This window comes from Echiichthys vipera, assembly GCF_963691815.1.
Source record: "Echiichthys vipera genome assembly, chromosome: Y".
Lineage (NCBI taxonomy): Eukaryota > Metazoa > Chordata > Actinopteri > Perciformes > Trachinidae > Echiichthys > Echiichthys vipera.
The window spans coordinates 7454189-7469278 of NC_139849.1; the positions used below are offsets into that span (position 1 = coordinate 7454189).

General features: G+C 47.0%; 1 protein-coding gene across 1 annotated transcript in view; it reads left to right on the plus strand.

Moving 5' to 3' along the window:
- The first annotated feature begins 12474 nt into the window (after positions 1-12474).
- Positions 12475-15090, plus strand: part of LOC310966219 (death-inducer obliterator 1-like) — a 46260-nt gene continuing 43644 nt past the window's right edge. Inside the window, exons 1-2 of the mRNA XM_083940073.1 lie at positions 12475-12690; positions 13574-13649. The gene's annotated coding sequence lies outside the window, so the exon portion shown is untranslated. The remainder of the gene's footprint in view (positions 12691-13573; positions 13650-15090) is intronic.

Sequence of the window (15090 nt, forward strand, 5' to 3'; positions counted from 1 at the left end):
CGGCGGTTGAATTTGATCGTCTTTAACATGTTACGCCCCTAAATATTCCTGGTTCGGTGGCCTCGCCCACTGAGGTCAAACATGGAGAGGAAGAACGCTGGTTAGAAAAGAAACCTTTTCCGACACACAGATCGGCATTCTGACATCCGAGATGGAGCAAAATAAGGACGTGCTATTTGGCAGTCTTAAGAGTGGAATAAACGGGGCCCATAAAAACGCTGTATGGAAGAGAATAACGGAGGCAGTCAAACCGAGGCAGCGCTCCACTGTGACCCGAGTGCGCCTGTGCGCACTGTTGGACAGGTGTGCCGTATTCAGCACCCCTTCTGTGAAATGCACCCCCTCGCATTATAGGTGATATTACTACCGGCGGGTTATTAGGTATTCCGTAAGAGGATAACTTTGTCATCTAGAAGAACCATACCAAGATGTGAATCATCTGATACCTTGTTTGATTTAATGCAATTTATCGAGGGTAGCCACGAACCGAGGAGATGACTTTGGCTCTGCAGTGCGTCTTGCTGCAGCCGCGCACCAACACATTCATTCATTCATTCATTGTCGGGGTCACGGGGGGCTGGAACGATAAAAGAATCCCCATGGCCACCTGGCCACCAGGTTTAAAAGCGACAGCTTGGCATCACAAATCACCTGTACATTTATCGAGTGGTAGTTTTTGCGATTGATGAATGCGTAATCATTCATGGATGGTGCCTTCAGACGGACATGAGTCCGCACTACTCGTTTGGGTTTACCTGGTCTGTCCAGAATCTTTCCCCATCCTCTGATCCAACTCATCACCAGATGGTGATCAGCTGACAGCTCTGCCCCTCTCTTCACCCGAGTGTCCAAAACATACGGCCTCAGATCAGATGATACGATCACAAAATTGATTATCACCCTTTGGCCTTGGGTGCTCTGGTACCACATACACTTATGAGCATCCTTATGTTCGAACATGGTGTTAGTTATAGATTATCCGTGACTAGCACAGAAGTCTAATAACTGACGACCACTCGGATTTAGATCAGGGAGGCTGTTCCTCCCAATCACGCCTCTCCAGGGGCCTCATGTATCAATGTTGCGTATGCACAAAAACGTGGATTTCGCCATTTTCCATGCCAACGTTCAGATGTATCAAAAGTAAGCCCCGAATTTAAACCAGCACAATGCCGGTTTGGACACGCGCATTCAAATATGTGTATTTGTTTTTTTCCCTGGTGAAAAAAGAATGGCAGAGCTAGCCTGTGAATGTTCTCATTCGTCCAGGTCATCGTTATCCTCAAAGCAATTTCAGTCAAAAACAACTGGACTGGTTGTTTGTCTAGGAAGACGTTTCACCTCTCATCCAAGAGGCTTCATCAGTTCATGTACGCATCTGACCAGGCTGGGACTGGTCCAACTAACTGGTGTGGAGATCCAGGTATTTAACCTCTCACAAGGCCGATGATGTCACTGACACCCTTTGTGCTCCAAGTGCCCACGCCCATCGTTAGAGTGACAGTCGTTGGTGGGCAGTTGGTTTTGACTAAACCCGGTAACACACTCAGACAGAGACTGGTACATCCGAAGGACAGAACACCACACCACCACAAAAGCAACCTGGTTTATGCTGTCCAATGCAACGAGGAATGCAAAGATCTCTGTCTGAGTGTGTTACCGGGTTTGAAATACACAGGGATGCAGTGTTTGTTGAAAATCCTCCTGAGTTTCTCCGATACCACACCAACACCACCACAAAAGCAACCTGGTTTATGCTGTCCAATGCAACGAGGAATGCAAAGATCTTTACATTGGAGAAACAAAACAACCACTACATAAACGCATGGCCCAACACAGGAGAGCTAACTCCTCAGGCCTGGACTCGGCTGTCCACTTACACCTCAAGGAGAAAGCCCACTCCTTTGATGACAGCAATGTCCAAATCTTGGACAGAGAGGACAGATGGTTTGAAAGAGGAGTAAAAGAAGCCATCTATGTAAAAGTGGAGAAACCATCGCTAAACAGAGGAGGGGGTCTGAGACACCACTTATCTCCAATTTACAATGCCGCCCTTTCATCCCTTCCCAGGAGATTCAACAATCTAACCTCAAAGGACAACTGTTCACACATGGCCCGGGTGACCCCAACGACTGTCGTTCAGACTCAATAGAGCACTAACGAAGTCGAAACCAACTGCCCACCAACGACTGTCACTCTAACGATGGGCGTGGGCACTTGGTGCACAAAGGGTGTCAGTGACATCATCGGCCTTGTGAGAGGTTAAATACCTGGATCTCCACACCAGTTAGTTGGACCAGTCCCAGCCTGGTCAGATGCGTACATGAACTGATGAAGCCTCTTGGATGAGAGGTGAAACGTCTTCCTAGACAAACAACCAGTCCAGTTGTTTTTGACTGAAATTGCTTTGAGGGGAATGGCAGAGCTATCTTGTCTCCTTGTGTTCAGTATTTGTCTCAATAAACGCGTGCGTAAAGTTGGAAATGCCACACTTCAGTAGCCCCGGCGCACCTCTGCGGCAACCAACACCACCCATTCTACCGACTTCAACCCCTGGTTCACTGCTGCGCCCACACAACTCACTGCCTACCAGCTTCTAGCTACCCAGATGCTAGCCACTGCCAACATCCTACCTCGCCTCCTTTCACCAATACTGACCCATCTACACCCTGGATCTCCACTTCTGCTACCTCACACTCTCTCGACCCTTTCCTCCACTCCACCAACTCCTCCCCCTCTCACCTACACTGCTGCCGACCTCCACCGCCTCAACAACAACCATCGCCTTCCTGCTGCTGCTGCCACCGCAGCCAGCAAAGCTGGGATCCATCGCAATCGGCGCTTCATCCACCGAGGCCCTGCCCCCCCCCCCCCCCCCCCGCAACCAGCACCTCCCCGCTGGCTCACCTATCCCCTCATTCTGGACTAACTCTCGCCCCCCCCCCCCCCCCGCTCCCACTTCCCGAACTGCCAACCTCAACAACCTCCACTCCCCCTCCCCCGCTCCTCCATCCATCTCCCTTGCACTACTGAACTGTCGCTCCCTCTCCAACAAATCACCTGTTATATCTGAACTGTTACTGGACAATAACCTCGATCTACTCCTCCTCTGTGAAACCTGGCAACAGCCGCTGGACTACTATGCTCTCAACCAAGCCACTCCTCCCAACTACAGCTACATCACCAAACCCCGTCTTTCCGGCAGAGGGGGAGGCGTTGCCGTTCTCCATAAACAATCCCTGACCATCACTGAACTCAATCTCAACCTCCCATCTATCTCATCCTTCGAACACCTTGCCTTCTCCCTTCCCAACTCTATCACTGCTGTTCTAATCTACCGTCCCCCGAAGCCACACCCATCTTTTCTCTCTGATCTGTCCGACCTCCTCACTATTGCGTCCTCCCTCTCTCCCCGCCTCCTACTTACCGGTGACCTGAACATCCACATCGATCAGCCCAACGCCCCACTGACATCTGACTTCCTCTCTCTTCTTGACTGTTTCCACCTAACCCAACATATTGACTTCCCCACCCATACCAAAGGCCACATCCTCGACATCGTCTGCTCTGCCTCCCTACCCGTCTCTAACCCACATCCCCTCCCCTTTCCCCTCTCTGATCACCTATGCATCATCTTCTCCGCCCCTCTACCCTCCCCCCACAATCCCAAAAAGCGTGCCATCTCCTACCGTAACATCAAATCAGTCAACCCACTCTCCCTCTCCCAGCTCATATCCTCTGCCTTCCCCCCCGACTCTGCCCCCTCTTCCCCTGATGACTACGCCACCATGCTCAACTCCATCCTTTCTGACTCACTTGACTCCCTTGCCCCCTGGAAAACGTCCTCTGTCTCATTCACCCACTCTGCCCCCTGGTACACCCCCGAACTCCGCACCATGAAACAGACCGGCCGACAAATCGAACGACTCCTCAAACGAACCCACCTCACAGTTCACGCTGAAGCCTACAAACACCACATCTCCTCCTACCGTGATGCTCTCCAAGCTGCCAAATCCGCCCACTTCTCCACCTTCATCAACAGTACCAACAGGAACCCCCGCATCCTGTTCTCCACCGTCAACAAACTGCTCCGGCCGCCAAACCGTAACCCTCCCTCCTCACCCGACATCTGCAACTCTTTCCTCCTCGCCTTTAACAATAAAATCTCCCAAATCAACAGCTCCCTGACTGCCACTGTTGGCAACTCCTCCACCAACACCATCCCAGTCCCCTCCCCCCTCCCGGACCACCTGCCCCCCCTTCTCTCACTGCCTTCTCCCCCATTGACCCCTCTACTACATTTTGGACATCATCTCTGCGTCCAAAACAACCACCTGCTTCCTCGACCCCCTACCAACAGCTCTAACCAAGGCCTGCCTCCCCGTCCTCATCCCCCACCTCACCACCCTCTTCAACCAGTCTCTGTCCCTTGGTCTCGTTCCCTCCACCTACAAACTTGCCTCCATCACCCCCATCCTCAAAAAGCCCACCCTTGATCCAGCTAACCTCTCCAACTACCGTCCTATCTCCAACCTGCCGTTCCTCTCCAAAACTCTGGAACGCATTGTCGCCGCCCAACTTCACACCCACCTCCAGTCTAACAACCTCTATGAACCCTCCAATCCGGTTTCCGCCCACTTCACAGCACAAGGGCAGCACGAAACTGCCCTTGTCAAAGTTGTCAATGACCTCCTCACCTCTGCAGACTCCGGTGCCCTCAACATCCTGCTACTACTCGACCTCAGCGCAGCCTTCGATACTATCAATCATTCCATCCTCCTCGAAAGGCTGCGCCAGCAGGGTGTTGAGGGCACTGCCCTCGACTGGCTCACCTCCTACCTCACCGACAGGCAACAGTTCGTCTCCCTCTCCGGCCACACATCCACCCTCTCTCCTGTTTCGCAGGGGGTCCCTCAGGGCTCAGTCCTTGGCCCCCTTCTCTTCATCTGCTACCTATTCCCCCTTGGTCACCTCATCCGCTCACTCAACCTTGAGTTCCACTGCTATGCTGACGACACCCAGATCTACATCCGCACCAAACCAAAAATCTTCCACTCAACCACATTGAAACCTGCATTTCTGCAATAAAAACATGGCTGTCCCAGAACTTCCTCAAACTCAACAGTGACAAAACAGAACTCCTCCCTATTGGCACCAAATCCACTTTAAACAAAACCGGACCCATCTCACTTACCATTGACAGCTCAATCATTTCTCCCTCCCCCCTCGCACGCAACCTTGGTGTTATCCTGGACCCCATGCTCTCCTTTGATCCCCACGTCCGCTCCATTTTCAAGACCTCCTACTTCCACCTCCGCCGCATCGCCAAAATCAGACACTGCCTCTCCCCCCCTGTCGCTGAATCCCTCATCCACGCCTTCATCTCCTCACGTCTCGATTACTGCAATTCCCTCCTCACTGGCATCACCTCCCATTCCCTCCATAGACTCCAAATGGTCCAGAACTCTGCTGCTCGACTCCTCACTCACACCCGCTCCCGTGAACACATCACCCCCATTCTCTACACCCTCCACTGGCTCCCGATCAAACAAACGCATCGACTTCAAAATACTCCTCCTAACCTTCAAAGCTCTCCACCATCTGGCACCACCCTACCTGTCTGACCTCCTTATCCCCCACCGCCCCTCCCGAGCCCTCCGATCCTCCTCCTCCCTAACTCTAACCATGCCACCTTCCAAACTCAAAACCTTCGGACACAGAGCCTTCTCGAGAACTGCACCCCGACTCTGGAACTCTCTCCCCCAGCCCATCCGCGACTCTCCATCACTCACAACATTTAAATCCCGTCTAAAAACCTTCCTTTTCTCACAAGCCTACAACCTCCCCTACCCATAACTACATTCACTCCTGTCCTCTCCCCCCGACCCCCCCTCCCCCCGCTCTCCTCACCCATTCAGCCCCCGACCCCCCCCCCCCCCTGATTGTCTGTATCAGCATTACCCCATGCCCCCTTTGCTTTGTTTCCCTGTCATCCTTCTCTTCTGTTGTTTGCTACCTGTTACATGTGCGTCTATGTACTACCTGTCCTGCTCTGTAAGCGACTTTGGGTCTTTGAAAAGCGCTATACAAATTAAATGAATTATTATTTATTAATATAAGTGTGATCAGTCTACAATCCTTGTAATGAAGTTGTTTTGTCCTGTTTGTTTTCCCACGAACAGTAGTGTGATTATATATATATATATATATCTTTAAAAATTGAAGGGGCGCTGGCGCTGTCTAGACAGGTCGGGCGGGGTGCTGCTGTACACACCTGAGAAGGTGTGCCGCATCATGCTGGCCTGTGGTGTTCTGCACAACTTGGCAAACCGCCATAGCATACCACTGCCAGAGCACATCTCCCCCACCAGATGAACCGAGTGCCGGACTCGTCAACCTCAACCCACCCCGCAAAGCGATACGGGCCGGGCAGCATCTGATTTCAACGATGTAAAGAGGCAACGACACAATTTACTTTGTAAGTGCATTTATTGCGTGACAAATATCTCCCAGTGCATTGACCATTGATCTAGATGATCACTGACGCCACGGATTGCTCTCACTATTTCCTCCTGTGATTCTAGCACAGCTTGTGGAAGGACACGGCCAGTCGGGCGGACGTCAGGAGCTGGCGTGGAGTCGCCGGGGCACGTGGTGCTGGAGGAGCCAGTGGAGACGCCAGGGTGTGAGGTGCCAGTGGAGGTGCTGGTGGAGACGCCAGGGCGCACGGTGCAGAGGGAGGATGATCTGTGTCGCCTTCATGGGCCCCCACAACTCCGCTTAGAGCTGTGTCCTCCACAATAAGCAAAGGGGGTCAGTTCCTCCCCTCATGTCCCCCCGCCCGTTGCGGTGATACTTGGCGGTGGGCCAAAATCCTCCGCTTCACCTCCACCTTCACGTCTGACCTTTTTTTTTAATTCAGTGGGTGTGGGCTGCTCAGACCCCATGGCGTTCACTGCCTCACACACTCCCACTCAAATTTCTATTTCTTTGTGTTTATCCCTGAAAAGAGGCTACCAAATAACACAGCTCTTCGGGTCTCCACTTCATTTAATAAAATTTCGAGCTTAGACTCGTTGAAGTTGCGCTTCTTACCTTTACTCATCGTTTAAATCTGATGGTGCAGAGAGGGAATCCCCGTTGCAGGCCCTATTTACAATGATTTGCATATTTAAATGGGGGCGTAGACAGGGAGGAGTTTAGCACTTCTACATGTGCGCTCAATTCCACGTTGATTGGGATGTACAAAGGAAAAGTGCTTGGATCCATGCGTACGCACACTTTGATACATCTGATTTTTTTTGTGCGTACGCCAGTTTCTGGATTCTGGCGTACGCCATGTTTTAGTAAGAAATCCACGCTTAGTACATGAGGCCCCAGGTGTCTCCATCATTGCCCACGTGGGCGCTGAAGTCTCCCAGCAGAACTATGGAGTCCACTACCGGAGCCCCATGCAGGACTCCATTCAGAACCGAGACTGTGTGTGGAGGTAAGCCCCATCAGATCTAACTGGTAGCGCTCCACCTCCTGCACAAGCTCCGGCTCCTTCCTCCGACAGAGAGGTGACATTCCACGTCCCAAGAGCCAGCTTCTGCTGCCCGTGTCTGGTCCGTCGAGGCCCCTCACCTTCACTGCCACCCGTGCAGCAGCACACCCGACCCAAGTGGTTCCTCCTGCGAGTGGTGGGCCTACAGGATGCATATACATACATATTATTTTTATTTACAGATCAGAATCAACCAAGGATTAGAAGGCTGGGGGATGCATTTTCAAACCTGATGACAGAAGTCTACCTCCTCTTCTTTTAAGCAGTGCTTCCAGTGTTCTCCACACTGAACCTCCTTCTCCAGAGAGAAAGGTCTTCCATCTTCCACGGAGAGGTAAAATGCAAGGGTTGGCCTACTCTGCTGCCAAATATGTCTGCATATTTTTGATTGGCTGATAAGTCCCCTTTTCAGTAATTCATGTTAGTCTTTTATTAACTACAAATTTGCAGATGACAAAGTTCATCAAAAAAACTGTGTGCAAGGTTCATGAAGCCATCAGCACACCTAGGGCCGAGAAGTTCACGACATCGCCTACCAAGACCCACAAAATCAACTACCATGTAATACTATTAAGTCTCAAATTAGTAGATAAATGTCTCATAGACCTCCAATACTTTTTGAGAAGACAGTTGTTATGGGTCTATGGGTAAAATAGCATGCATACAGAGGAATCACTTGCACTTATTGTGCATATCTTGCAGAATCTGTGCCCTCACTGTATGTTTGTCTAGTACCTAGTTAGTCACATACCTTTGTGTCTACCCTTATGCATTTAGTGAATAAAATCTGATTTTGTTTCTGGGATATTGTTTTGTGTACTTTATTATCTTTATCTCTTTCTGTTTTCTGTCTGGTAGGAGAAAAGCTAAATGTTGGCTTCACAACTAGAGGCACCCTCAACAGGTTTCTTGAGGCTGGAGACATCACAGCTCAGGAGGTGGAGCTATTCCAGCAGGCAGCACGAGCGTTTCTGGTCAGGGCAGTGGAGTATGGGCTCAAAAACCTCCCCTTCAATGAGGCCCTTCTGAGACATGCAAGATTTGTTGATGTCCAGCAGAGGGCTGAGTTTACGGTGGAAGATGCCCTGTACTTTGTAGACAGGCAAGGGTTTCCACATTTCCCAGGATTTCACATATTTAATACTAAGTATTAAGTTCAGTTTAGATCATGGTCACAAAACAAATCCTTAATTTGTTCTTCACACATGGTTCTTTTTTTCTTTTTTCAAAGGTGACCGGTTTGAGGCAGTTTAGGAGGCTGTGAAGGATAGCTGCATTAGTGATTGTGCTCCCACATTCAAACGCTGACGCTGAGAGGGTGTTCTCCATGGTTGGACTAAACAAGACCAAAACAAGAATAAGTTTGGCACTTGATGGCACTCTGTCATCAATCATGGCAGTAAAAATGGCTGGTTTGGAACCACAATGTTTCGAGTGGGAGCCACCAACCCCCGTCCTAAAGGCCTCAAAGCAAGCCACAAACACATACAGTGGGTACGGAAAGTATTCAGACCCCCTTAAATTTTTTACTCTTTGTTAAATTGCAGCCATGTGCTAAAATCATTTAAGTTCATTTTTTTCCTCATTAATGTACACACAGCACCCCATATTGACAGAAAAACACAGAATTGTAGACATTTTTACAGATTTATTAAAAAAGAAAAACTGAAATATCACATGGACATAAGTATTCAGACCCTTTGCTCAGTATTGAGTGGAAGCACCCTTTTGAGCTAATACAGCCGTGAGTCTTCTTGGGAATGATGCAACTAGTTTTTCACACCTGGATTTGGGGATCCTCTGCCATTCCTCCTTGCAGATCCTCTCCAGTTCTGTCAGGTTGGATGGTGAACGTTGGTGGACAGCCATTTTGAGGTCTCTCCAGAGATGCTCAATTGGGTTCAAGTCAGGGCTCTGGCTGGGCCATTCAAGAACAGTCACAGAGTTGTTCCGAAGCCACTCCTTCGTCATTTTAGCTGTGTGCTTAGGGTCATTGTCTTGTTGGAAGGTGAACCGTCGGCCCAGTCTGAGGTCCATAGCACTCTGGAAAAGGTTTTCGTCCAGGATATCTCTGTACTTGGCCGCATTCATCTTTCCTTCAATTGCAACCAGTCGTCCTGTCCCTGCAGCTGCAAAACACCCCCACAGCATGATGCTCCCACCACCACACTTGACTGTAGGGATGGTGTTGGGCAGGTGATGAGCGGTGCCTGGTTTTCTCCACACATACCGCTTAGAATTAAGGCCAAAAAGTTCTATCTTTGTCTCATCAGACCAGAGAATCTTATTTATCATAGTCTGGGAGTCCTTCATGTGTTTTTTGGCAAATTCTATGCGGGCTTTCATGTGTCTTACTCTGAGGAGAGGCTTCCGTCGGGCCACTCTGCCATAAAGCCCTGACTGGTGGAGGGCTGCAGTGATGGTTGACTTTCTTGAACTTTCTCCCATCTCCTCACTGCATCTCTGGAGTTCAGCCACTGTGATCTTTGGGTTCTTCTTTACCTCTCTCACCAAGGCTCTTCTCCCCCGATTGCTCAGTTTGGTTGGACGGCCAGCTCTTGGAAGAGTTCTTGTCATCCCATACGTCTTCCATTTAAGGATTATGGAGGCCACTGTGCTCTTGGGAACTTTAAGTGCAGCAGAATTTTTTTTGTATCCATGGCCAGATCTGTGCCTTGCCACAATTCTGTCTCTGAGCTCTTCAGGCAGTTCCTTCGACCTCATGATTCTCATCTGCTCTGACATGCACTGTGAGCTGTAAGGTCTTATATAGACAGGTGTGTGGCTTCCTTAATCAAGTCCAATCATTAGAATTAAACACAGCTGGACTACAATGAAGGTGTAGAACCATCTCATGGATGATCAGAAGAAATGGACAGTACCTGAGGTAAATATACAAGTGTCACAGCAAAGGGTCTGAATACTTATGTCCATGTGATATTTCAGTTTTTCTTTTTTAATAAATCTGTAAAAATGTCTACAATTCTGTGTTTTTCTGTCAATATGGGGTGCTGTGTGTACATTAAAAGGAAAAAAAATGAACTTAAATGATTTTAGCACATGGCTGCAATTTAACAAAGAGTAAAAAATTTAAGGGGGTCTGAATACTTTCCGTACCCACTGTACAATAAAAAACAAACACACGCACACATGCACTAAAATAACACACACACACACACACACACACACACACACACACACACACACACACACACACACACACACACACACACACACACACACACACACACACACACACACACACACACACACACACACACACACACACAAACAATAAAATGCTCACAAAGTTTAATCTGATGTCAATAAATATTTTTGTTTGAATGAATTTATGCGACATTTGTCAGACATTCATCCCCACCTCAACCAAATCCCAGCTGCCGCTGGTAAAATCTCACTCTGAACTCACTTCAAAACTTGAGAGCCCTGGGTCAGTGTAGGGTGTGTGTGTGTTTCCACAGGGGACCCTGTTTAACGTGACACTAGTAAAGTACGGCAGTCTCATGGCACAAGTTGGTCTCCGTCTGATTATTATTTCCACCTCAAGATATTAGATTCATCAGTGAGTCCAATTTCATGCCGACCACAGAGCCTGCCCGCCTGATCAGTTTATCCAGTCTGGAGGTGTCCTTCTTGGATATGCTGCCCCCCAGCACACCACAGTGTAGAAGAGGATACTGGTGACCACAGACTGGTAAAACATCTGCAGCAAACTGCTGTTGATGCTTTGTGTCTTACAATACAGATGGCTGGTGTGTGTTGTCCAGTCCACGTGTGTGGACACTGTGTTCTGCAGCCCACTCAGTCCCCCTCCTGACCAGTGGCGGCGATATATACACAAGAAGCTTGTTCTGTAAACAGTCACCCGCAATCAGTTATTTCCAGCAGGATTGGGAAATGGTGGACTGACCGAAGGCACATTTTCGGTATTTATTCGGTATCTAACGTGTAGGTGACCAGACAGCAAAAATGTAATATTAATGGAACTTGGTGTTGATTCTTTTTTAATGTCACTGTTTTGACCTGCTGCACTAGTTCTACAGCACAAGTTAATGTTGCAACGGCTAACGTGATTGGATGTGCCTTACGTTAACTGTAACCGTTAGCTTGTGTAACGTTACAGCCGAAGTACACCCACTTGACCCAGGACATTCGTGTTGATTTGTTGTATCGAAAAAATGGTTTCCCTATTTCGGCTTTCGACAGTTTAAGCTATGTGCTTTTATTTTGAGGGCTAACTAAATACTACATGTTGAGTTTGCCGTTAGCCAAGGCTAATGGAAGGAGGCAATTACAGACGAGATGTTACAGTGCATGTGTCTTGTGGAGCCTTCACGCCCTAAGGAAAATTGGCAAATACCAAAATCCGACATGAAACTTGCCCATGAATGTGCTAATTTCTACTGGGAAACTCATGGAATATTTTGATACACAAGTTGCCAAGATGAGATAACCTTTGACCTTTTTAACATGGCTGAGCGCGACACATGAGTCTACTTTATTACAACAACACTGTTTTTGAACTGGTAGGGAAGATTGTGTGCTTCAGATAAGACCAAGCTTATGAAGCTAAAACATAAATATTAGCTTGCTCCTGTGTGCTTTTAAAGAATCTACTATTCATGACCTATAAAAAAAATACAGTACACCATTTACCGTTTGTGTTTTGATAAATCCTCTTTTGACGTAGCTGATGAATTAGGCAGTTTAAAATGGTTTTCCCAAAGTAACAGATCAGGATTTGTGGGTCCGCCATGTTTCATTTAACTACGACAAACGCACTTGAACACAACGCACTGGGAATTTCCAGTTCACAAGTGGAAAAGACCATCATTTCCATAGCACGTGAAGGCAGCATTACCCCAAAGCTCAGACATGTTTTTTTTTGGTGTCCCACCCACCTTACATTAGCCTTGCCGTTAGCTCCCCCATGCTCGTGTTGGCAGTACCTATACTTCTAAGCTAAGTTACAAGTGCATGTTTTGCACAAACAGCGAGAAAGAACAGCCGAGACGCGCAACTGCATGCTTAATGTTATTCATGGAGTCACGGAGTGTGTCCCGCCCAACAACGCAACACATTTTTTCCCCACTGTGCTCGTGGATTAGCTACGTTTGCTAACGGTAGGTGGTTGTTAAGGTGTTTGTCGGTGCGCCCATCGCCGGGTGTGCAGAAGGGAGGTAACGTCTGTTGTTGACGTCTGGTTCCTCCTGTCCGGCTGGTTTCATAATTTTCAGGTCACGTTCTGACAGCATAACGTTACTTGTGCGATAATGATGCATGGCTGCGTTTGGAATTTAAGAGGTACTATATTATGCGCATTACGGCCCTGTGTAGCGACCCTGTTCCGGTGATTACAATTACAAACAAAGCATCACCGTGTCACCGCTGAATCTGTTAATGTTTCAAAGTTGACGTCATTACTTTGTCTTTTATATTTACATTTAATCTTCGTCCCGAGACCCTCCCACCTCTCATGGCAGAACAGTTTTTCTACCGTTCATGCGGCACAGCTTCGTGACCACAGGCACACAATTGGAGAATCCAAAAACATTACCCGGTTGGACTTTAGTGTTGACGGTGCATGGTGCAAGGCCCAGCAATACCTCAACTTAAAAGTAGATATTATTATTATGGATTCATTTAGACATAATTGTATACTAATGTTTTCAACTGTTAAAATATTTAGATTATTCACTCACTTTCACTCACAAGTCACATCTGATTATTTTATCAATTTGCTGTTACTTTACAGAACACTCGTCATTGAGTGTTATGCAAAGTAACAGCATCATTGCGGCATTAAGTTAAATGAAAATCACTTTTATTTGGTGTGGTTGTATGTTGATCATATATAGTTATATAATTATCCCATCTAATAAGCGCCTTTAATTTCCAGAAAATCAACATGACATTGTTAATACTCTAAACAATTCTTCAATCTTGTTGCATCTTAGCAGGAGTGGAGTACTTTGTGCCTAACTTGTGTTTTTCTCTTTCTGGCAGATCCTTTAGCCTTGTACCTAGACTGATGATTGAGGCCTTGTTTTGTTTGAAGATCAACTGTTACTCATCACTGCAGGTACAGACATTGGACATTTATTTTTTTTGTGCTCTCAAATTAATTAAAGAATGCAAGTTTTTTTTGGAAAATCTTAAGTGAAGTATAGTTTCCATAATTTTCAGTAAGACTTAACAGAAATAATTCACCAATCACAATCAGTACTAACAATTCTTAAACTGTGTTGAGCCATAATGAATGTAGTTTTAGGCAATTGGTTTACTTGATTTTCAGCCTTTCCAGTAAATTCCAAATAATTCAGCAAACATTAACATCTGTGATTTTTAAGTTAAGAAATGTAAAATATAAATAGTAAAGTTATGCAAAATTGGTTATTTTTTATTATTATTAAACCTTAAATTGCAGCATTGAACTATATACTGTATGCATATGATGTGGCTATACAAATAAGTGGCCATAGTTAGTCCTCCTGAGTAGCAAACATATTAAACTCAGATACATTCACATGCATAATATTTCCATAAAAAGCTGTTGTGTAATCTAATTACATATTAAAGAAATTCAGGTACGCATTTTATAGGTTGCAGAAGGCTAACTCAAAATATTTTTGTACACCCTACTACGACTAATACAACAGGCAGCCACAATGCTGGAATATCCTTTAATGTCCTTGCAAATGTAATGACTGCCACATGTAAAGAAGGGCGTAGTGGGATTATACGTGGTGTCTGATACACATATGGTATGTACTGTATGTGTATCAGGAAACCCGTCCACATTTCAAGGCCTAGCGTGTAGTCTAACCATTATGGCATTTATAAGGCATATATATGGCATCAGAATGTATGGGGTGGCCTGTGGCTGAGTGGTTAGAGCAGTCACCCCATATAAAGAGGCTGAAGGTCCCCGAGGCTGCGGGTTCGACTCCGACCTGCGGCCCTTTGCTGCATGTCTCCGCCTCTCTCTCTCGCCCCCCTTTTCGGTCAGTTTATCTCAATATGTCTTAGTATCTCAACATAATGAGTCCAATGACCGCTGACGTGCCGACACTGTACCTGAAGCCTGATGTTAAAGAAACTCCAAAAATAAATAGTAGTGAATAAAGTGGTTTGTTAAATGTTGATATGTCTGTTTCCACTGCTGAATATTTGACTGATACATGCGCTGTGAGTTAAATCTCCTGTCCTTCTCACCGCCCTGCGGCTCCGTCACATCCCCGCCGCCCCCTCCATCCACACCCTCTGATGAGGCAGATGATAACTGAAATATCAGCTAAAACTGTACAGTTTGCAAACACTATTGTCAGAGACACTGCAGTGACAAGCTAGGTCACGTTAGCATTAGCAAACAATGCCAATATAATAATATGTGATATTTTGTCTGTAAACACGTTTGCTACAGTACTTAATAAATACTAAATTATTTAAGCAGTTTGTTAAATGTAGTGTTACTTTGTTCGCTCAACCTCCACCTTTCTTCTCCTGCCTCTCCATGTGCTGCA